At 44.0% G+C, this 25,059-nt stretch overlaps 1 long non-coding RNA gene and 1 pseudogene across 4 annotated transcripts; both read right to left on the bottom strand.

Moving 5' to 3' along the window:
* Positions 1-1,143: 1,143 nt before the first annotated feature.
* LOC123424984 lies at positions 1,144-2,802 on the bottom strand. 3 transcript variants are annotated; one of them, XR_006621767.1, is made up of 5 exons: positions 2,712-2,802; positions 2,505-2,607; positions 1,887-2,385; positions 1,421-1,527; positions 1,144-1,256 (listed from the first exon to the last, which is right to left on the bottom strand). It is a non-coding gene; the product is annotated as an uncharacterized LOC123424984 (long non-coding RNA). The 3 variants fall into 3 exon arrangements; XR_006621768.1 differs by having other exon boundaries at positions 1,411-1,527; XR_006621770.1 differs by having other exon boundaries at positions 1,887-2,388.
* A 956-nt stretch (positions 2,803-3,758) lies between these two features.
* On the bottom strand, positions 3,759-10,077 carry LOC123424974 (annotated as a pseudogene). Its single transcript, XR_006621765.1, has 2 exons — positions 4,552-10,077; positions 3,759-3,923 (listed from the first exon to the last, which is right to left on the bottom strand). The product of XR_006621765.1 is annotated as a putative disease resistance protein RGA1 (transcript).
* Between the last annotated feature and the right edge of the window lie 14,982 nt (positions 10,078-25,059).

Genomic DNA, 25,059 nt, shown 5'->3' on the forward strand with positions numbered 1-25,059 from the left:
ATGTTAAAATAGATGAGCAGTGTTTTCCTTCTGTGAAGAAAATGCCCACCATTTCTCCGGTATCTTCCATGCTACATCTGATGATAAAGGCGACAAGAGAAATTTTAAGTACTTGTCACCATTTATCCAGGGTAAATTCTTGTTGCAGTATGACACCAAAATAAACAAAATATTATATCAGACTAGAGTACATCACGCACCATATGAGTGAAAGGGATTGGCCTGATTGCATATTCACGACAGCAATTCCTGGGTAAGGACTTAAGATAGGTTTCCACTGCAGTAGAAGAAAAATATAAATCGAGTCATTAAGAATGTCACAAGGGATTTGCAAAATAAATTAATATCCAAGTATAATAACTGGTGTGCACCTTGCAGTTTAACAAGAATTCTGCATTAGCACAGAAGCGCTTGGAACAAATGAAACTGCATCCACCTGACAGTACTTTCTCATGTGGTTGTTTCAGTGGCAGAAGACTGGTCGAACCAAACAAAGCTTGTGCTAACCTTCATCTTCCAAGGAGATTGATCTACAAAATAAGGTAGTGTTAGTCACCAATAGAATTCAGTAATGCGTCTGACTGGAGCATTGCAATTTGTAACTAGCACATACCTGTATCAACTCCAACTCCAATATAATATGCAGTAGGGTGAACACTTCATCAATCCAACACAAAGGGGAGCTAGACCTTGAGATTTTCTCCTGTATCCCCCCCTCTCTAAATTTGTGACACGACAATCAGGCAACCTATCCTAGTCCATCAATATTCTCTGACAATTATGCAACCACCTTTCATATAGGTACCACACAAAACCCACATAATGGATGAAGATTTGTTTTCCCTTTTGTCTCCTTTATTTTGATGGGAGGTACTAGTGAGATCTTGATTTCCGAGTTTTATCACACTTACCTGGGAGTTATTAGTGCCGTCTTGATTTTCAATTTTGTAACACAACTATCAGGCAAACTCCCAGGTAGGTGGGATACAAATTAGGAAATCAAGATGTCACTAGTGATACCTTTTCGTGAAATAAACTGAAACAGCCACCGTTGATACACCACATGTTCGAATGTTGAATGAATGGAGATTTTCCTCTTCTCTTTTTACTTTTCATTCCCTTCACTTTTTTTTTTCATTTTTTCATTTTTTTCCTTTTTCTTTTTTTCTTTTCACATTTTTTTTTCTTCTTCTTTTGTGAGAAGGGAGAGAGTTTCTCCAAAGCTATGATAGTACAACTAGCTCCAAGGCAGATCCCTGCAAAGTAGATTGAGACATAACAGGCAAAATTTCAGATTATGCAGTAATAGTTCTTGAAAGTAAACCAAAAGGATTTGACATGTGGGTACAGGAAAAGGCAAGGAATATAGCATATCTATTAATTTTACAAAGGGTAAATGTGTGTTCTTACATATACATACCGTATTTTGTACATGGAGGAGATACCACCCAAGGCCACGGCGCTCGCACAGTGGGTGAATGCCGAGAGCTCTTCAAGTATTGAAGAGTTTACAAGTTGGCAGAGGCCCTGCATGATACATCAAAACACACATTATTAAGGTTATGTGGTAAGAGAAAAAAAATGACTATCCATCCCCAGTGTGGCATCAGGAAAATGCAAATGAAACTGGTGGAGTTGGAGATGGATACAAACAAGTAAGTACTCCTTCTAAGAGCGCTTTTGGTACTAGTGTAGTGTCAAAATTGCTCTTATATTATGGGAAGGGGGGGGGGTATTTGTTAAATTTGAACAGTAAGAACAACTCAAAACACACAAGGAAATTGTGCAGATAACCAAAACAACTAGACTCAGAACAGCGAGCTGCCAATTAAATTCCTAAACAGCAATGTGAATATGAGAGTACAGAAACTGATGCATATACTGACCAGAGCGTGGCATGTCAAACAGAGAGAACGCTCCAATCAAACTAGGGATGCCATTATGCTCCTCCACAGTCCTTGCCGCGCCCTCCATGAGAGGTAGCCAACATCATTGTTATCCCTCACACGCCCTCCTTCGCCACCATCGCTCATCACCGGCGCCTCTTGACCTCACTCGACACCACCATGACATGATGATTCGGTCTGGGGTTTGGTGGAGGAGGGAGGGGGCAATTACCAGTCCTCTTTGACCTCTGCACTTCTCTGTCCAGCATGCAAACTGTGACTCATGGAGTGTTTTCTTCTACAATTTTTTCTTCGTTTTTCATTTTTCCTCTTCCTTTTCTATTTTCTTCCTTTTTATTTTTTCTTTTCCTTTTTGTGTGTGCTGCAAGAACACTGAAGAATCGGACTTCCAGAGTAACTGTGGCACTGAAGCCAGATGGCCATCATTTTCCTTTGTGAAGAAAACGTCAATCATTTCCCAGTACCTTCCATGTTACATCTGCTGACAGATGTACCAAGTAAAATTGTAAGTATTCCACACCATTTCGCCAAGGTAGATACAGTGCAACCTGATATTAAAGTGAACAAAATATTATCAGACTACAACACACAACGTACCGTGTGAAAGTGAACGGGATTGGCCCGATTGGCTATTCAGCACAGCAGTTCCTGGTTGATGAGTCAACTAGTCTAAGGTGAAGAAGAGTTTGGTTCACTGCAGCTGAGAAACAACAGAAAGCAACCAAGACATTAAGGATACCACAAGGGGAAGGATTTCCCTGATAAATCAATATCTAAGTATAATCACGATTCATAGGTGTGAACCTTACAGATCAAGAATAATTCTTGCATCAGAGCAGAAGTGCTTGGAACAATGAACCTGCATTCATGGATACTACATATTCATGTGACTGTTGCAGTACTGCTTGAACCAAACAAAGCTTGGGCCAACACTTCTCTTCCTAGGAGATTTATCTACACAATAAGGTACTGTCATTTATTTCATATATTTTTCATTCCATCTTACTGGAGCTTTGAAAATTGTAACTAGCACATACCTGTATTAACCCCACTATACCACAGTGCAGGGTGCTGAGTTCAATAATCCATCACAAAGCAGAGCTATCCCTTCAGACATGCCCCTGTATTTCCCCCACTCTAAATTTTCAATCCAGCACAAAAGGGGAGTTTAGACCTGCCCTTGCACTCCTCCCTCTCTATATCAGTGATACAACTATCAGGAAACTAATCCTAGTCAATCAATATTTCTCTCTTTTTCTAAAAAAAATGAATCATACAGCCATCTTTCATAAAGATGCCACACAAAACTCACATAATGGATTTATATTTTTCCCTTATTTATTTTTTGTTTTCCTTTATCCTTTTGCTGGGAGCTACGTGTGCCTTGTTCATATCCAAATATGTAACACAACTATCAGGGAAACACACCTACACAATTATTTCTAACCTTTTACTGAAAGAAGATAAAACAACTGCACAAACACCTTCCATAAAGTCACAAGACTACGACATGTGCGAACTCAAACGGATGGAGTGTTTTACTCTCTTTTCTTATGTTTTTTTCCTTCTTCCTTTTTTTCTTTTTTTTTTCTTTTCCTTTTTCTCTTTCTTCACTTTTTTCTTTTTTTTTCTTTTTTTCTATTTTCCCTTTTCCTTTTTTTTCCTTTTTTCCTTTACTTTCTTTTTCTTTCTTTTTTTATTTTTCCTTCTGTTTTTGCGACTAGAAGAAGAGAGATCTCCAAGTCCATAAGAAGGTGCAAGTCCAATGCAAGACAGATCCCTGCAAAGTAAATTAAAAGATAGCATACATTGTTCAGATTATGCAGTAAACTATACCAAAATAACTCGATGTGTATGGGTTACCGTGGATTAATTTTCCAAAGGGTAAACTGTGCTTTTTACATATACATACCATATTTATGTAGGAGATACCACCCAAGGCCATGGCATCCGAACTGCTCGTGTATGCAAAAAACTTCAAGGATAACAGCACTTCAACAACTTCATGCCAGAGGCCTGCATGGTAGATCGAAACACATATTTGTTCAGATTATGCTGTAAGCGAAAGTGATAAAATGGAAATTTGTGACGTGTGTGGGATCAGGAAAAAGCAATGGGGACTGGTGGAAGTTGGGCACGGATACAAGCAAAGAAGTACCTATTGTTTTTCTCAAAAAAAGAAGAAGTAAAGAAGTACTTATTGTTTAATTTCGACAGCAAGTAGAAAACCTCAAAATGCGATAATGTGTGAAGGGAAAACTTCCAAGGTAACCAAAAACAACAAGACGAAGCACAACAAGCTACTCGTTAAGTGTGCGAACAGGTGCATGAAGTGATGTAATGTGAGTAGTGGGATGGTTATTCATATACTAACCAGTTTAGTAATGGATGGATTCTATAGTCTGGGACCTTGTGTTCTTGGATAGAGAGAGAACTGGATCAACAAGGCTAGGCTAGAAGAATGTACAAATCCAAGAAGACCTCTGCATGTACAAAAGATTAGAACAAGTGGGTTATTCAGATTGCACAACAATAACTGCAGTGAAGTAAACAGAAAGAGAGCGAGACTTGTGCTTACGGGGTTAATTAGGAAAATCAATGGAAATTTGTGGGGGGCAAGTACATGGAAGGAGTTGTTTGTTACCTTGGATTAGCCTTAGTAGTCTATGATTATTGGAATGGTTCCTTTTAACTTGCAGCACTGCCTTTTAAGCTCCTCGCTGATGCCACCACAAACTTCTAATTTCCGTAGTGAACTTGGCAGGCCGTCCTTGGGCAGAGATTTGATGGCAGGACAGTCTTTGATATCTAGTTCTTGCAGAGAACTTGGCAGTCCGTCCTTGGGCAGCGACCTGATGGCTGGAAACTTCCAAATCCGTAATATCTTGAGGCTGGCAAGCTGGGCTAACCCTGCAGGGAGGCGCTGCAGCTTCCTACAATTCCAAAAAACGAGTTTCTGGAGAGAATTGAGGAGGTGAAGGGCCTCCTCGTGCTCCTCTGTGAAGCGCTCCACCTCTTCGTTCCCCCAAAAGGTTAATTCGGTAAGGGAGGAAGAGAGGAGTGAGGCGCAGATGGGCGCAGTAAGGACTCCCGTCAAGTCATCTGTAGTGAGATGTTCGAGTTTGGATGAAGAGGAAGGAATCTCTTGGCCATGCAGCCGTGAGGGCTCAGAACCAGTGAAGAATTTTCGGGTTCCAAAGATGCCTAATCGTGTGAGGCGGCCCCCGGCGACGAGAGGCCATAAGCCCTCGCCTCTTAGATCCCCACAATCACACACGGTTAAACTGGTGAGAGAGATGAGATTTGAGAGGGGAGCCAGCGTCTCCATGCCCTCCACGCCAAGCAGACAGAGGTCTTGCAGGGACACGGGGAAGGGGAAACAAGATAAGGTGGAGGACGAGTAGGACGAGAGGAACCTGGGGCAATCATATATCTCCAACGAGCGGAGGGAGCAGAGACTCTGGAGCCCTCGTCCGTGTGTGTTGTCCTTGCCAATTGAATCGGAGAGTAACCGCAGCTCTCTGCAATCAGAGATGGTCAACTCCTCTAGTTGCCGAGGCAGAAGCAGGAGACCTTCTCCTCCTGCCACTGCTTCTTCTACCTCCTCTCCTCTTGTCTGATGGTGTCCTCCTTGTGCATGCTCAGTTTCAATTTCATTAACTGGAGATGACGCTGCCGCCATTTCCGTTTGAAGCTCCAGCACGCCAATCTCTGTTATCTTCTCACAACTCCTCACTACCAACTCAGTGAGCTTCGGGCAATGAGTTAACAGTTGTGTCAGTTCCTTCCCATCAGCACGACACTCCATGATCTCTATTTGTTCAACTGGAAGCAGGAATTCAGTATTATAGCTTTCACCTCCAAAGAGCAGCAACGAGTTGCTCATACCGGTTATCGTGAGGGACTTGAGAGATTTTAGCTTTTGGAGGTGAATCAGTGGCAGGGGAGGACACTTCTCCACCTTCAGCTCTTTCAGATTAGCTAGATTATGGAAAGCCAACACGTTCCAAAACACGATATGCTGACCATCTTTTCCCTCAATTTCCAAACTTAATTCTGATTTGTAGTTCTTCGAGTAAACAAGCTTCTCAAATACTGATCCTGCTTGTTCTATCGCAGCAGAGCATGGAGCTTCTGTCCAAGGAATTACAGGCAATGACGCCAATTTAGGGCAGCGTATAATCTTGAGCTCCTTTAGTTTCGGAAACCAAATCATGTTCTCCTCCTGCTTTGCTTGATGGCAACTAGGGTGGGAAAATGGCAACTCTACCAGTTCAGGGCAATCTTTTATGATGACCACCTCTAGAACAGAGAACAAATGACATTTGCCATTTCCAATCCATTTTGCTAGTCTTGGTATCTCAACTAATTCTAGCCTTTTCAAAATCAGGAAACTTTGGCTTGAGACAAGACCCTTACACTCTTCATCACGATCATCAATAAACCTCAAGTCCCCGAGAGGCGGAAGTGTGTTCCGAGATACATTGCACAGAGAAAGTGATTCTAAATTTTGAACCGAGAGGTACCTGCCCAGCCATGATGGGCAAATATCACCTCCATGCCCTCTAATGCATAGGTCTTGAAGATTACTGTGTGGGACAAGGCTTTCAATCACATTTTTTTCTTGTTCTGCATCCCTGATACGTCTATCAAAAGACCATTCTAGTATTAGCTTGTGCAAGTGGTTTTTGTTCATTAGTTTTAGTTCGTCCACCTCCTCCTTTTTCTGCACATTTTCAAGATTATAAATGCCAAGTGATCCTCCAAGCTCTGTCAGTTCTCCTAGTTGACTTAATTCAAAACCCTTGGCCTCTTTCCTCACTTCAAATCTTCGCAGTTCCTCTAGTACTTTTATTTTCCCAACCTCGAATATGCTAGAGTAAAGTTCAAGATTATATTGGGGCACAACGAAATGACGCAGTTTTATAAGGCTGCTTATTTGACTTGTTGAACCAAAGCTGCCACCCCACTTTTCTAGATCAATGACCTCTAAGTGATACGATCTAAACAATGCGCTAGGTAAGCACATGTCCTTATTATGAGCTGATTTTATCCTAAGGTAGCGGAGATGGACAAGTTTTGAAAAGTTCAGCAACACATCATCAATAGAATATGATGCTCCAGACAAAAAAATAGACTGTAAGGCTGTAGCTTCGCTAAACAAACCACTAAAAGTTTTGGCGAAGTTTCCATGGTATGCACCAAACAAAATTAAAGTGCGTAAGTTCTGAACTTTCAATCTTTTACCAAGTGCACTCAAATAACTGTTGTATTCTCTAAAAGTGGTTATATCTTTGACATCAGTATTATCTACAATGATGGACAAGTGACGCACGGATGCAGGAATTTGTATGGTTTGCACGTTAGAACTATATATGCTAAGGCATTCATATGATGAAACCATCACCGCCAAGTTATGCAGTAGGTCATGGATAACATAATGAGGACCATTTTCTTTTTCATTCTTTCTGAAAAATCCATGATTTACCAAGTCATTTAAATAGCATAGTGCAACATCTTCAGTTCTTTTGGCCCGATCAAGTGATCGTATAATGCCTAATCCTATCCAAAAGTGAACCAACTCCTTGCTAGTAAATTCATAATCTTCTGGAAACAACCCACAATAGGAAAAACATTGTTGTAGATGAAAAAGGAGGTAATTATAACTAAGCTTTAGAGCTGGCATAATGTCATTGTCATTGGTATGTAATTCCCATTCTTTACTTTCTGCAACTCTTGTCCAGTGGTCCAAAGTAAGCTGGTTTCTTAGTAATCTACCTACTGTTTTTGCTGCAAGAGGGAAACCCTTCAACTTTTTTACTATTTTACTCCCAACATCACGTAATTCCGGATGATCTTTCCATGGTTGTTGGTCACCAAATACACATACTTCGAAGAAAGACATAGTATCCTCATGAGTTAGACGTTCCACGTCAATTGAAGAATTGGTTGTGGTTACCATACTTGCTACCTTTGGAATCCGTGTAGTGACTATAACCACATTACCCTTCTCTCCCCCCGTTTGATTTAACGGAGCTAATAGTTTTTTCCACTCATCCTCATGGTATGTCCACACATCATCTAAAACAAGTAGAAGCCGCTTAGATTTTAATCTTTGTGCAATTACCTCGTGATTTGTAGCATTAGCTTTTTCATCATTCACTTTAGGTATCTTTTTCGCGATCTCTTCTGCCAACTTATCTGCGTTAAATCAAGAGATACACATATCCAAACTGGGACCTGGAAAGAACCCTCCAGTTCTCTAAATATGTGTTGCGTGAGTGTTGTCTTCCCAATACCTCCTGGACCAACAAGTGGAACTACGGTGAGTTCATTGGTACAATATTTACCATGCGTGATTCCATCAATGATGTTCTTTTTCAGGTCATTCCTCCCATACAACGCAGGCTCTATAATATTTGGTGTGGTTTTGGGTCGGTTCGTAATGTCTTGGGCAGGGGGGATATGGGTGGAGCCAAGTAGTTCTAGATTGAGAATGGTGGAAACCATAGCACACAGAGGTTTCAACTGCTCTATAATTTCCAGTATTTTTTTAGACATTACGACCCGATCAAACTTCAGTTTTGGTGTTTGCATGGTGTTATTTTCTTGTAGCATCTTTGATGGCCAGGCGCTACAGAGGAATCGTCGCCCACTCCCTGTCATATTGATATTGGAGGATTTCAGCATGATGGTGGCAACATCGTCATCTCGGACAGACAGAAAAGAGTGGCACGGAAAGTGTTACCGATAGTTTGTGCAGCGTTGCGAGCACAAGAGAAGACTTCAGGCATGCATCCGCCGTCAACCTCCTGGACTCCCTGGGTGGTGGGTCGCAGTGGTGAGGAGCTGATATCACGCCCACCACACGAGCCAACGACAGAGAGGCATCCTCGTGTGCCACCATCTTCCTGATCGTCGGGATAAGCACGGGTAGAGGATGACGAGCACTTGAGTTTATTGCCTGCAGCCTTGGCAGTGTGCCGAGCATTGATGAATAGCCTGTCAACGCAGCTCTGGGCATCCAAATCGGCGGCATGGTATGTGCCATCGAGCTCGTCCTGGATGCGGAAGTAGTCGAGCTCGTCGAGCGAGTCGTCAGCACCGTACGCCAGCTCCCGCAGCTTGTGCAGAAGCTCCTTGAGAGCAGGGCTGCGGATCTCCCTACCCTGCGCGTTGTCGAGCATCCCTTGTGCGTAGAGGAGTTGCATCTTGAGGGCGTTGATGTTGCGGCCAAGCTCCGTGCTGGCTGCCCATGACTCCAGCAGGCCGTCCGTGACGGGGGCCAGCGCCTTGCCCACCACCCACAGCGCGGCGTCCACGGCAAAGACCATGGTGATGCAGGTGTAGTTAATACGGCACCTGCAGTACGTACTGATGTCAATTCTTGTTGCAAGAGGAGGACTAGCCTGAAGAAGCATAAACTTGAGGAAAGATGTGCATGCTGAATTACTGATACGAACCTCTTGCCACCAAGGCGACGAGCTTCGATGGAGGAGTGCAGAGTGGTCTTCTTTTCTTCTTTCTCTATGTTGCTTGCGAGGAAATGTGGAGCTTATTTTTTTGCTAGCAGATGCCAAAGCTGATGGATGTGAAGAGGAGACATGGCATGAATGTGTGTAGGCGCAGGGGAGAGATGGGAGAGGGGGATTCGTACAGAGGCTGAGCAGCGACCTCAAGTCAACTCAATCCAACCCCATGGACAGGAATCAACTAACGATACAAAGCAACACCATACACACAAAAACTTACCCCAACCCAACCCAACCCAACGGATAGGGACGAGCTTCACATCTACTTCGCTCTTATATTATGAGACGGAGGGAGTACCACATAACTGCTTGGCTGCTAAAGTTCTAAGCATGTGGTGGCGCGACGGCGACTCGTCTTGAAATCTCATCAGTGGAATTGCCGGTGCACATGATGATCTTTCCATCAACGGAGGCAGCCGTTGATGGAGTTTTCGCCCTCTCACCCACACGCAATGAATCCAAGAACAGACCACCACACACCTACACGTCCACGAGGGTGACGGAGGAGGCAGACGCGAAGTGGAATTGGCAGCCTCCGGACCCGCAGAATGGAGCACTGGGAAGAGGCATTCCGTCGAGCACCTCGTTGGCGCTCCCAGCCCCAGGCTCCGAGCCACCCACGACCATTGACCAGACCAGGCAACCACTGAAGCGCCGGCGCGCGCACCACCATCCGCACGGGCGCCACGCGAGGGGTCTCACCGTTGGTAGACGAGATAAACAGGGCCGGCTCGCCGCCGTACTAGGACTAGGAGTAGGAGGCGACGCGGAACCGGTCGCGAGCGGGAGAGCTTGGGCGGAGCGGGATAACGATGCGGCGGGTAGGGTAGAGGTACGACGACGTGGAGGGAGGGCATCTGCCGGCGGGGAACAGGCGTCGCCGGGCGGGAGTCGATGGTCGTCTGCGAGCAACACCGCGAGAGGGTCGAGCACAGAGCCACGAGCATGGAAAGAAAAAGGCAGCGCTCTGCCCCGATCAGCCAACTTTGGGCCAGTCCACCCCTGACCGTTAGATGCTTTACATAGAAACCGTCTGATCGAAGCAGCCTGTCCAACTCACTTACATACTTGGCCAAACGGGCAGCACGGCACCGCACGAGGCCAAATTCACCTTTTGACTTTTTCATAAGGTTTAACCGGATTTAACCCCGGTGAAGAAAAAAAAAATCATACCTAACCTTTTTACGTACCGTCAGAACCTGCGGCGGTAGGTTTACACAGGCTACTGCGGGGTCTTCACGGGTAGCTGATTTAGCCATGTCAACGTGTAACTGATGGTCCGATCGAAGCAGCCTGTCCCACTCACGCACATACCTGGCCAAATGGGCAGCATGGCACCGCACGAGGCCAATTTCATTATTTTGAACTTTTTCATAAGGTTTAGCCGGATCTGACCCGAGTGAAGAAAAAAAATCGGATCTGACCCTTTTACCTACCGCCAGAACCTGCGATGGTAGGTTTACACATGCTACCGCCAGGGCCCTCGGCTGTAGCTGACTTAGCGAGGTCAGCGTGTAACTGATGGTCGTCGTTACTACCCTGACATGATAGCCCACCGCCGCAGGGTCTGGCGGTATGGTCTGAAACATTATAAGGCCGCACCGCCGGTTCGCCCTCCCCATCTCCTCCCCACCCCGCGACCGCCTCAAGAACAGAGGGGGGAACCTCTCTTGTCCCCTCCACTCTCTCCTTCGGATCTCTTCCGTTTCTTTACCGTTTTTATGGATCGAGATGGCTCCGAAACGAGAGAAGTAAGCTCATCTGATCCCTCCATTTAGTTTTAGTCAAATAGTTTCCGATTTGTCGCATTATTTGATTGAAATCAGTCCTATTTTTGAACTAGATTTAACTTTTTTTTGTACCATACGATTGTTTTAGGTTGATTCTAGATGTTCTATGGGGTTGGATTTGAACTTGTATTTACTTGTTGGAGAGATTGTATGTATTTTCATGATGAACCCTAGTTCATGTAATTTTTTTATATGATGCATGTTGAAGAAATTAATTCATAGGTTTGTTTTGATGTGATTAACCTTTGTGATATGAATCAAGCCAGGTTTATTCATGCTTATGCTTATCTATGCTTATGTTTATGCAATTTTTTTAGGAGGGCACCTCTTGCGGACAACATCGGAACTAAGTATACCATACTTGACCCTGCGTTCGACAAGGGTCATCGTGCCCGTTTCATTGAGAATGGAGTGGTAATTACCATTGTTGAACGAAATCGTTAAAATTGATGAAAATAAGTTACTAATTATTTGGGTCTTTATTTTGGCAGATGCTTCTGCCAATGCGGATGAGGGGTCACGCAACTACCGTTAAGATGGTGTACGATGAGCGCTACACGATGTTCTATAGGAGAGCCCAACTGTTGGGTTTCGTCCTGCAGTTCAAGCATAAGCCACTGACGCTCGTCCACTTGGCTCTCACAGTTTTGATCGACCGGTGGCGGCAAGAGAAGCACAGTTTCCATCTTCCATGTGGGGAGATGACGGTGACCCTCCAGGATTGGGGGATGATTACAGCCCTACCGATCGATGGTCGTGCTCTCACTGGGCGAGTGGACAGGAGGACTTAGAGGATAGGGTTATCGCCCTTATCGGCGACTGCCCTCCCGCTAAGGCTAACTGGACTTTCGGCGTATCGCTGCCCTGGCTTCTGAAGCACCGGAGCAAGTGCCCGGATGGTGTCGAACCCCGTTGGTGGAGTAGTCCGCCAGTGCCTACCTATGGTATCTTCTCACAGAGGCCGTGTTTCCAAACTGCTATGGGGACACAACCCTATGGATGTATCTCGACTTCCAAGCCGACTGGATGCATGATACAATTGGGGGTCCGCTGGCCTTGCCTACTATACCATCCGGTAAGAGAATATTTCACTGTTTTAAGTTATGTCACATATGCTCCTTTAAGTTATGTCATCTTATCATCAACACGTTTTTTGTAGATTGATGATGCAACCCAGAGGACGGAAGCATCATCCGGTATGTGTGGATGTTTCTCGGCCCTTTCCGTTTGAGTGTGGGAGTGAATCCCGGTGGGGCGTGTGGAGAAACTCAAACCGCGGGAATGAGAAGACTATGGTGAAGATGATGGAGACGAAACTCGATACCCGACCATCGCATACGCTTGGGATCGGGTGGGCGTCTACACGGGCACATCCAAGGCTTTGTACAAGGCCTTTACCAATGAGATTGATGCTCTCACGCCTTTCCAGGTATATGAACTAGCTTTTGAATATTTTTGATGACACTGTCACGTGAGCTTACCATTTTTTGGTACTAGGCTAATTGGGAGCCTTATGCTGAACGAGACACTAGTGGGGACAGGGCCTATAGCCCCGGCCCGTAAGGGGCTTTAGTCCCGGTTCACCAACCGGGACTAAAGGGGCGGGACTAAAGGCCTAACCTTTTCGTCCCGGCCCTCTTACACGCCGGGACTAAAGGTGCTCCAGTGGGCTCCTCGTAGCGCCCCAGGGGCAGGCCCTTTAGTCCCGGCTCGTTACACGGACCGGGACTCAAGATTTTCAGATTTTGCTGGTTTTTGGCTTTTTTTTTGAATGAAATTATTTTTGGGTTTTAGGGTTTTAGGGTTTAGGTGTTCGGGAGATTAATGTGATGCCTCGTTTGGTGTTCGGGAATTAGTTTCAATATAATTTAAAATAGAAATAATTATGCATATATATATATATATATATATATATATATATATATATAATTAACTTATCTTACAAGCGAGCATATATATACAATTATATGGAGATCTGAATTATCGGGACTAGAGCCCGTCTATTCGATTACATGGACGGACATCAATAATGGCCCCTAGCGACACTAAATCGTCCTTTGTCATCTATAGCTTCCGTCCTCAGAAAGGTCGCAAGCTCCTCTGCAACAGCAATCGCGCGTTGCCCTGGTAGGACCTTCGTCGTCATGGCCGTGTGCTTTATAAGAAGAGGAGATGAATATGAATATCAATCATGATAACAAAGAATGACGGGTAAAAATAAAGGTGTGAATGTTCATTGCTTACGTCGAATCTGTGATCCTTGTGCTCAGAGGTAAACGTGCGAATGGTCTCGCAAACATAGTATCCGCATAGATGCGTTCCCCGTGGCTGCTGGTCGCACTTTACGAGAATAGAATATATATAATCAAAATAATAATCTAGCATCATAAATGTATTGAAAATTAATAGAAGTATATCATACTACTACTTACCTGAGCCGCTTTAAAGGTCAGCTTCTCATGAAAGTTACCGGGAGTCACGCACTTGAACCGCTTCCAAACCCTGCCCGACAAGGATAATGATTTGCTCAGTTTTTCATTAATCGATATATCAGAAAATCATCGAAAGAGACCGATAGAGCGCAAGAATGATTAAAATTACCCTTGGAGCATGTCCTGCAGGCTTTGGAACTGTTTCAAGGGTCTCGATAATGGGTCGAAGGCATCAACTCTTCCCTTATCAATTTGAATGTCCAACAGAATCCAATGGAAGCTGCACATGTATATATATAAGTGTCAGTAACTTATCAATTACACTTATAAGTGAATGGACACAACAGAGTAAAGACCCTCACCTGAAGTTGTATGGAAACAGTATGTGGTCACAGAAATTTTGATCTATTAGAAACCTTAGAAGGTTTTCCTCCGTCTCCTTGGGATAATTAGTTAGCGCTATATGTATTTTATCTGGGTCAATAAACCCAATATTTAGGATGCACTTACTTTTACAATACAGAATCTTCATTCTGCATAATAGAGTACAAGTTATATATAGATAATGAATTGAAATAACTAAACAAGTTATATATATGTAGATAACGAATTGAAAAACTTACAGACAATAGCAACTCATAAGCGATTTATCGAGGGCGTCGCCATTGTACATCTGGAAGAGTTCATCAAAGTCGATATGGATTTGTTCAGGGCGGCCGTAGTACTCCTTGGGGACACTCAACACGATCATCGTTCTCCCATTCTTTGATTCACTTAAGTACCATTGATGCAAGTAACGCATATTTGTTGGGAGATCATCTTTGCTGACCAAAGGCTCACCCAAGACAAACTGTGGCTTAGGGGCTACCACAGTCTTGGGTATCTTGTCGTCTTGGGAAGACAGCAATTCTTCAACCGAGACACCACATGCAGCCGCCAACTTCTTTGCACTTTCTAAAGCTAGACCCTGCATCGAAGGGGGAACATTCTCGGTTAACACCTTGAGGGGTGGGATCGACTGTTTGGCCTGTTGTCCAAGCTAAGGAACGTCTGATTTTTTCTTGCTTGTAGTTGAACTTGATTTGCTCCCACTTGCACTTGCACGTGATCTGCTCTTTTTCACTTCCTTCTGCAATGTGCTTGTATAGTCATCAGGCTTATGGTGTAAGTCATAAGGTCTGATAGGAAGATTAGCATGACGTACCTTTGGGAGGGGCGACAGTTTGCGCTTTGGGGTGCTCTGTGGCTTAGGAATCGTCGGTGGAGCGTTCTTGGTGGCACGCTCCCGCTTAGTATCCGGAGCGGGCGGCGGCAGAGACGGACGACCCAAGTCCGGCGGCGGTGATCGAGATGGACTCGTGTTGTGCTGGCAATGTGCGTGTATAGTCATCAGGCTTATGGTGTAAGTCATACTGTGATGGAAGGGGGTACGATCATAAGGTCCGATAGGAAGATTAGCATGACGTACCTTTGGGAGGGGCGACCGTTTGCGCTTTGGGGTGCTCTGTGGCTTAGGAATCGTCGGCGGAGCATTCTTGGTGGCACGCTCCCGCTTTGTATCTATGGCAGGCTCAGGCTTTGTATCCGGAGCGGGCGGCGGCATAGCGTTCTTGGTGGCACGCTCCCGCTTTGTATCCGTGGCAGGCTCAGGCTTTGTATCCGGAGCGGGCGGCGGCGGAGCGTTCTTGGTGGCACGCTCCCGCTTTGTATCCGTGGCAGGCTCAGGTTGTGTATCCGAAGCAGGCGGCGGCGGAGCGTTCTTGGTGGCACGCTCCCGCTTTGTATCCATGGCAGGCTCAGGCTTTGTATCCGGAGCGGGCGGCGGCGGAGCGTTCTTGGTGGCACGCTCCCGCTTTGTATCCGTGGCAGGCTCAGGCTGCGTATCCGGAGCGGGCGACGGCGAAGCGTTCTTGGTGGCACGCTCCCGCTTTGTATCCGTGGCAGGCTCAGGCTTTGTATCCGGAGCGGGCGGCGGCGGAGCGTTCTTGGTGGCACGCTCCCGCTTTATATCTGTGGCAGGCTCAGGCTTTGTATCCGGAGCGGGCGGCGGCGACGCGTTCTTGGTGGCACGCTTCCGCTTTGTATCCGTGGCAGGCTCAGGCTTTGTATCCGGAGCGGGCGGCGGCGGAGATAGAGATGGACTCGTGTTGTGCTGGCCGACGTCATGTGGAGGGCTTGGAGGTAATGGAGGTGTAGGTGCCCTGCGATGACTCGGAGGCGGTGTTGTCCTTGGGGCCGAGCCTGGAAGCTTGATGTAGTTCTTGTGTCATAGGATGACTCCACCCAGTACTTCTCCGAGTGTCCTCTCATCTTCGGGTCCAGCTATGTCGAGCTCCATATCACTAAACCCCATCATGATTTCATCCACCCCGACTTTAGCAAAGCCAGCTGGAATCTCACGGCCATGCCAGCGTGCATCGGGGTCAGAAGGTAAAGCTTGTCCAACAACCACCTTCATGGATATGTTCTTGAATTTCTGATCGAGTTCACATGATGTTGACTCCTTGATTCCATCCACGGGGTAGCCGGGACCGCCCTGTATTATTCTTCGTTCATCGCCGGGCGGGGCCTCAGATTCGGCCATGCTGCTTTTCCGCTTAGATGGGGCGCCGGTAATATCAAGTGCAGGATCTTCCTGGCGCGGTACTCCTCTAAGCTCATCAATCTGCTTCTGTTTCTCGTTAATCCTGGCAAGCAACTGGTTGAACTTGTCATTCTCCTCATCCTACTGCCTCTTCTTTGCTCTCTCTCGGCTTCTGTAAGTGTCTTGGTCTCTGGCAAACCCAAGCCACCACGGGTAAGATGGATCAAAGCCGCGCGTTCGTCCTCCATGTTCGTCATTGCCGAGGACCAGTTTGAGCAAATCTTTATCTCTATCTGCAGTGAACTTTCTTTGTCCCTCCTTAATTTATTTCACTATCCTTATCCAATTCTGCCTGGGTATCCTAAGATTGTCAGGGCAGATGAGGTCCCCTGTTTTTTCGTCGTACGACCCACCATGCGCAAGGAACCAATTTCTTGCTCTCACTTCCCACACATCACGGAGTGGTTCAGGTACGATGCCTTTATCTATCAGATCTTGCTCTTTCTTTTCCCACTTTGGGATGGCAGTCTCATAGCCCCTTGGACCCAACTTGTGGTGATATTTCTTCTTGTCGGCATTTATCTTGTTCTTTTCTGATAATGCCTAGGCATCTTCTGACTCCTTGTACTCTTGAAATTCTTTCCAGTGATTCGCCTGCTTGTCTAGATACCCCTCGAATAATGGCACTCTCTTGGTCTCCAGATAGTTTTTCCATAGCTTCTTCTTCCAGCTACGGAACAGTTCGGCCATCTTCTTTTGAGTCCACTTCTTGACTTTGGCCCTCAGTTTGTCTGTGGCGTCTTCATTCTCACATTCTGGCAGGTTGAAATGTGACATGAGATCATTCCAAAGATTATCTTTGTACCTTTCGGCGACATAGTCACTATCGGCTGCCCCTTTGCGCTTGTTCCACTCCCGAACGCTGATCGGGACGTGATCCCTAACGAGAACTCCGCATTGCTTCTTGAATGTGTCAGCAGCATTCTTAGGAAGCTTGGGTTCGCCTGTAGGCATTATCACCTCAAAGGTGTAATGCGTCCGTACATCCAACTTTCTAGTCGGGCCTCGTTTCGTAGATTTGCTCGATGTGGAGGCCTAAGAGGGAGAAACATTCATCAAATGAATGTATATGTATACAATATAGAGCTATCTCCAATATTTTTCACATATTACAAGTGATTGTCGAACTTCATATGTATACCTCGCCGGACTTTATTATTTCTTCACCGGCTTCTCCACCGGCTTCTCCATCAGTGGAGCTATCATCACCTTCTCCATCATTGGACCTATCTCCTGCCCCATCGGCTTCATCTTCGTGTCGCTCGACCTCCATTCCATATCCGGAGTCGTTTAGATATGACGTCGGATATTCGGTTGGTTCAACGTCGGGGCCGTCTTTGATTATATCTTCGAGAGTTCTTCCTCTTCGAGGTTCCTGATATGTGGATCCATAGTTCTGCAAAAAACGGACATTTGATTAACTAATAAACTAACAAACTATATAAGAGGGGTTGGAAACTTCGAAGGCTCGTTTTATATAGGAGGACCTTTAGTCCCGGGTCTTGGTTAGAACCTAAACTCTAAAATACCAGCCTGGCGGAGCCCAGTCCCGGACACTTAAGCATATACAATAGCAAAATTAAACTAGTTCTATTAATTTTCTTGCTAAAAATAAACTATTAACACTTAAGCATATACAATAGAAAAATTGAACTATTAACACTTAAGCATATACAATAGCAAAATTATATTTCTACTTCTACTTCTCATATTCTTCTACTTCTACTTCTACTTCTCCTATTCTTCTACTACTTCGTCTCCTCTCCTCTTCTTCTATTTTTCCTCTTATTCTCCTCTCCCGATCCTCTTCTTATTCTCCTTTTTCTTCTTTTCTTCTCCTCCTTTTCTTATTCTCCTTTTTCTTCCTTTCTTCTCCTTTTTCTTTCTTTCTTCTCCTTTTTCTTCCTTTCTTCTCCTTTTTCTTCCTTTCTTCTCCTTTTTCTTCCTTTCTTCTCCTTTTTCTTCTTTTCTTCTCCTTTTTCTTCTTTTCTTCTCCTTTTTCTTCCTTTCTTCTCCTTTTTCAGATTTTGCTTGTGCTGGCTGGAGTGTTGGGGAGGAGGGGGCATGGGGCTTACCGGCCGGGGGTGTCGACGGCGCGGGGCGAGGAGGACGGCGACGCGCGGCGAGGAGGGCGGGGCGCGGCGAGGAGGACGGCGACGGCGAGCAGGACAACGGCGGCGGCGAGCAGGACGACGGCGACGGCGAGGAGGACGGCAGGCGGCGGCGAGCAGGACGGCGGGCAGCCTGACGGCGTCGTCGAGTTCGTCGCTTGCCGCGCCGGGCAGGAGAACGAGAGGAAGAAGAAGAGAAAATGGACGATTTAGGTTCGAAGTTTTCTAACTCCCGCTTATACAGGTGGATCTTTAGTCCCGGCTCGGGGCTCGATCCGGGACTAAAGACCCCTTTAGTCCCGGGTGGCGCCACGACCCGGGACTAAATGCCCTTTTTCGGGCAGAACAGAAGGCGGGAAGCAGGGGCCTTTAGTCCCGGAGCGTGGCTCCAACCGGGACTAAAGGGGGTCTTTAGTCCCAGGTGGAGCCACGACCCGGGACTAAAGGCCCTTTTTCGGCGGACAAGAAGGCGGGAAGCAGGGGCCTTTAGTCCCGGTGCGTGGCAGGAACCGGGACTAAAGTTTTGCCTATATAAACCCTCGCCCGTGCCCGCCATATCCCCTGTTTTTTGGTTGTTGAAGTGTGACCATGCCATGCTCTTGCCACTCTAGTTCATGCACATGACGTGTTCGATGAAATGCCCGAGCCACTCTACTTAAGCTTTCTCCTCTCCAAACTCGACCTCCAAGCTTCATTTTCCTTAATATTTGTCTAGGTTTGGCCGTGCACACCAACTACGAGCACCACCGTGGTGAGCCTCTTGTTCTTATCTTCTTTTTAAAATCAAAAAAATCTTACTTGTATGATTTAGATACATACTTGTATAAATTACTCACTTTCATTATTTTTTGTTATTATATAGTGCAATGGTTTTGGTATCAGCCTCCGTCGGCCCTCGTCCTGTCTATGATTCGGATGTGGTATATATTATCTTTTATAACTATTTGTTTTATTTAGTGTTTATGACAACTATGACGACCAATGTGACATATATGTTTTTAATCTAGGAGGTATGTGAACCGGAAATTCCAACCCACATAAAAATTCTTGTCGAGAAGTTAAATTTGGTTGAAAAAGAAAACAAATATTTGAAGAAAAAATTGAAAATAATTGAGGATAAGAATATGGAACTGGAGTTGCATGTCGCCGATGTCATCGATGATCGCAAGATGAAGATCGATGCGATGCGGTTGAAGATGGATGCAATGCGCTTGAAGATGGATGAAATGCGCTTGAAGATTAGGAATATTGGAAAATATGCCATTGATAAAGAGGCTTGGTATCATTATGCTGTTGGGTCAATTGTTACCTTAGTTGCGATTTTGATCGCGTTTGTTGTTGCATTTAAATGTTTTACATAGTTGTATGTTGTTTTATGAGAGAACTTTATGTATTTATTTTTTGCAATAATAACATTTGATCACTACTGTTCTTTGGCTTTAATGTGATGATGAACTTGTATTAATTTGGTCATATGTTCTGCAATGATTTTTTGAACTTATTTGAACTCCATACTTTTTGTGTGTTCAAAATGCACCATTCAAAGGCACACCACAAAATTTCAACAATTTCTGACTTCATTTGGTATATTTCGTGCATTTACTTATTTTTTTGAGCTAGTTGACCCTGAAATTGAAAAGCACTACAAATGAACTCTGAAATTGTTGAAAGTTGGCATGTTATCATCATTTCACCCACATAGCATGTGTTAAAAAGTTGAGAGGGCTACGACAAAAACTACATGCACTTCGTGTACAAAACGGACAATCTCTCTCGAAGTATCAGGGTTTTGAACGAGAACTCATCTCTTACAAAGGGATTTCATTTTTTGAACTTATTTGAACTCCATACTTTTTGTGTGTTCAAAATGCACCATTCAAAGGCACACCACAAAATTTCAACAATTTCTGACTTCATTTGGTATATTTCGTGCATTTACTTTTTTTTTTGAGCTAGTTGACCCTAAAATTGAAAAGCACTACAAATGAACTCTGGAAATGTTGAAAGTTGGCATGCTATCATCATTTCACCCACATAGCATGTGTTAAAAAGTTGAGAGGGCTACAACAAAAACTGCATGCAGTTCGTGTACAAAATGGACAATCTCTCTCGAAGTATCAGGGTTTCGAACGAGAACTCATCTCTTACAAAGGGATTTCATTTTTTTAACTTATTTGAACTCCATACTTTTTGTGTGTTCAAAATGCACCATTCAAAGGCACACCACAAAATTTCAACAATTTATGACTTCATTTGGTATATTTCGTGCATTTACTTATTTTTTTGAGCTAGTTGACCCTAAAATTGAAAAGCACTACAAATGAACTCTGAAAATGTTGAAAGTTGGCATGCTATCATCATTTCACCCACATAGCATGTGTTAAAAAGTTGAGAGGGCTACGACAAAAACTGCATGCACTTCGTGTACAAAACGGCCAATCTCTCTCGAAGTATCAGGGTTTCGAACGAGAACTCATCTCTTACAATGGGATTTCATTTTTTTGAACTTATTTGAACTCCATACTTTTTGTGTGTTCAAAATGCACCATTCAAAGGCACACCACAAAATTTCAACAATTTCTGACTCGATTTGATATATTTTGTGCATTTACTTTTTTTTTTTGAGCTAGTTGACCCTGAAATTGAAAAGCACTACAAATGAACTCTGAAAATGTTGAAAGTTGGCATGCTATCATCATTTCACCCACATAGCATGTGTTAAAAAGTTGAGAGGGCTACGACAAAAACTGCATGCACTTCGTGTACAAAACGGACAATCTCTCTCGAAGTATCAGGGTTTCGAACGAGAACTCATCTCTTACAAAGGGATTTCATTTTTTTGAACTCCATACTTTTTGTGTGTTCAAAATGCACCATTCAAAGGCACACCACAAAATTTCAACAATTTCTGACTTCATTTGATATATTTCGTGCATTTACTTATTTTTTTTGAGCTAGTTGACCCTGAAATTGAAAAGCACTACAAATGAACTCTGAAAATGTTGAAAGTTGGCATGCTATCATCATTTCACCCACATAGCATGTGTTAAAAAGTTGAGAGGGCTACAACAAAAACTGCATGCACTTCGTGTACAAAACGGCCAATCTCTCTCGAAGTATGAGGGTTTCGAACGAGAACTCATCTCTTACAATGGGATTTCATTTTTTTGAACTTATTTGAACTCCATACTTTTTGTGTGTTCAATATGCACCATTCAAAGGCACACCACAAAATTTCAACAATTTCTGACTTGATTTGATATATTTTGTGCATTTACTTATTTTTTTTGAGCTAGTTGACCCTGAAATTGAAAAGCACTACAAATGAACTCTGAAAATGTTGAAAGTTGGCATGCTATCATCATTTCACCCACATAGCATGTGTTAAAAAGTTGAGAGGGCTACGACAAAAACTGCATGCACTTCGTGTACAAAACGGACAATCTCTCTCGAAGTATCAGGGTTTCGAACGAGAACTCATCTCTTACAAAGGGATTTCATTTTTTTGAACTTATTTGAACTCCATACTTTTTGTGTGTTCAAAATGCACCATTCAAAGGCACACCACAAAATTTCAACAATTTCTGACTTCATTTGATATATTTCGTGCATTTACTTATTTTTTTTTGAGCTAGTTGACCCTGAAATTGAAAAGCACTACAAATGAACTCTGAAAATGTTGAAAGTTGGCATGCTATCATCATTTCACCCACATAGCATGTGTTAAAAAGTTGAGAGGGCTACGACAAAAACTGCATGCACTTCGTGTACAAAACGGCCAATCTCTCTCGGAGTATGAGGGTTTCGAACGAGAACTCATCTCTTACAATGGGATTTCATTTTTTTGAACTTATTTGAACTCCATACTTTTTGTGTGTTCAATATGCATCATTCAAAGGCACACCACAAAATTTCAACAATTTCTGACTTGATTTGATATATTTTGTGCATTTACTTATTTTTTTGAGCTAGTTGACCCTGAAATTGAAAAGCACTACAAATGAACTCTGAAAATGTTGAAAGTTGGCATGCTATCATCATTTCACCCACATAGCATGTGTTAAAAAGTTGAGAGGGCTACGACAAAAACTGCATGCACTTCGTGTACAAAACGGACAATCTCTCTCGAAGTATCAGGGTTTCGAACGAGAACTCATCTCTTACAAAGGGATTTCATTTTTTTGAACTTATTTGAACTCCATACTTTTTGTGTGTTCAAAATGCACCATTCAAAGGCACACCACAAAATTTCAACAATTTCTGACTTCATTTGATATATTTCGTGCATTTACTTATTTTTTTTGAGCTAGTTGACCCTGAAATTGAAAAGCACTACAAATGAACTCTGAAAATGTTGAAAGTTGGCATGCTATCATCATTTCACCCACATAGCATGTGTTAAAAAGTTGAGAGGGCTACGACAAAAACTGGATGCACTTCGTGTACAAAACGGACAATCTCTCTCGAAGTATCAGGGTTTCGAACGAGAACTCATCTCTTACATGGATACTATGAAAATGAAAAGTGTTTGAAATTTAGTACATTCCATACATGCATTACATAAAAGGTTTAATACATTATTACGTTATTGCACCAATATTCCTATCTATTATTTCTGTTTTCTTCTGGGTCGTAGCCATGGAGAATCTTCATCATTTAGTAGGATGCTTGGGTCAGTTTTCACTTTGAAGGGCGGAATTTCATGAAACTTATTATAATCTTCTGACATGTCTGTCTTGTCATCTACTCCCACGATGTTTCTTTTCCCTGAAAGAACTATGTTGCGTTTTGGCTCATCGGACAATATCTTCTTTTGCTGATTTCTTTTTCTCGTTAATGTAGACATGTCCTTCACATAGAAAACCTGAGCGACATCATTGGCTAGGACAAATGGTTCGTCCATGTACGCAAGATTGTTGAGATCCACTGTTGTCATGCCGTACTTTTGATCTACAACTACCCCGCCTCCTGTCAGCTTCACCCATTTGCACCGAAATAAAGGGATCTTAAAGGTAGGTCCATAGTCAAGTTCCCATATCTCCTCTATGTACCCGTAATATGTTTCCAAACAGTGCCCATTCTCGTCTGTTGTATCAAAGCGGGCACCACTATTTTGGTTGGTGCTCTTTTTATCTTGGGCAACCGTGTAAAATGTATTCCCATTTATCTCATACCCTTGGAAAGTACATATAGTCGAAGATGGTGGCCTGGCCAAACAGTACAGCTCATCTTCAACGGTGTCGTCATTCATGAGATGTGTCTGCAACCAACTGCCGAAAGTCTTCTCGTGTTCCCCTTTAATCCAAGAGTCAGCCTTCCCAGGGTTTTCGGAGCGTAGAATATTCTTGTGTCTCACGATATACGGAGCCACCACGGTGGAATTGTGTAGAACTGTGTAGTGTGCTTGAGAGAAAGAATGCCCGTCCATACATACTTTTGCTTTCCTTCCTAGTGTGCCTTTTCCTGTCAGCCTACCCTCATACCGAGATTCAGGAACACCAATCGGCTTAAGGTCAGGAAGAAAGTCCACACAAAACTCAATGACCTCCTCTGTTCCATAGCCCTTGGAGATGCTTCCTTCTGGCCTAGCACGGTTACGGACATATTTCTTTAAGACTCCCATGAACCTCTCGAAGGGGAACATATTGTGTAGAAACACAGGACCGAGAATTCTAATCTCTTCGACTAGGTGAACTAGGAGGTGTGTCATTATATTGAAGAAGGATGGCGGGAACAACAGCTCAAAGCTGACCAGACATTGGACCACATCAATCTGTAACCCTGATAGACTTTCTCGATCGATTACCTTCTGAGAAATTGCATTGAGGAATGCACATACCTTCACAATTGTCAGGCGAACATTTTCCGGTAGAATTCCCCTCAATGCAACCGGAAGCAATTGCGTCACAAGCACATGGCAGTCATGAGACTTTAGGTTTTGGAATTTTTTGTCTTTCATATTTACGATTCCCTTTATATTCGACGAGAAGCCAGTCGGGACCTTGATACTGAACAGGACTTCAAAGAATATTTCCTTCTCTTCCTTAGTAAGAGCGTAGCTGGCACGCCCTTGAAACTGCCCTGGATGCATGCCATCTCTTCCTTTATGACGTTCCTGGTCCTCCCGTGCTTCCGGTGTATCTTTTGACTTCCCATACAAGCCCAGGAAGCCTAGAATATTCACGCAGAGATTCTTCGTCAGGTGCATCACGTCGATTGCCGAGCGGACCTCCTGGACTTCCCAGTAGGGTAGCTCCCAAAATATAGATTTCTTCTTCCACATGGGTACGCGCTTATCAGGGTCGTTAGGAACAGGTTGGCTGCCAGGACCCTTTCCAAAGATTACTTTTATATATTTGACCATATCAAATACTTCAACACCAGTACGGATGAGAGGCTTCCCCCGGGATTCTGCCTTGCCATTGAAATGCTTGCCTTTTTTCTTTAAGGGATGCTTGGGCGGAATAAAATGACGATTGTACGGATACACATTCTTCCTACAGTTGTCGAGATATATACTTTCTGTCTGATCCAAACAGTGCGTGCATGCATTGTATCCCTTGTTTGACTGTCCTGAAATGTTACTAAGAGCAGGCCAATCATTGATGGTTACGAAAAGCAACGCTCGAAGGTCAAATTCCTC

Source organism: Hordeum vulgare, chromosome 1H (genome assembly GCF_904849725.1).
Source record: "Hordeum vulgare subsp. vulgare chromosome 1H, MorexV3_pseudomolecules_assembly, whole genome shotgun sequence".
NCBI lineage: Eukaryota > Viridiplantae > Streptophyta > Magnoliopsida > Poales > Poaceae > Hordeum > Hordeum vulgare.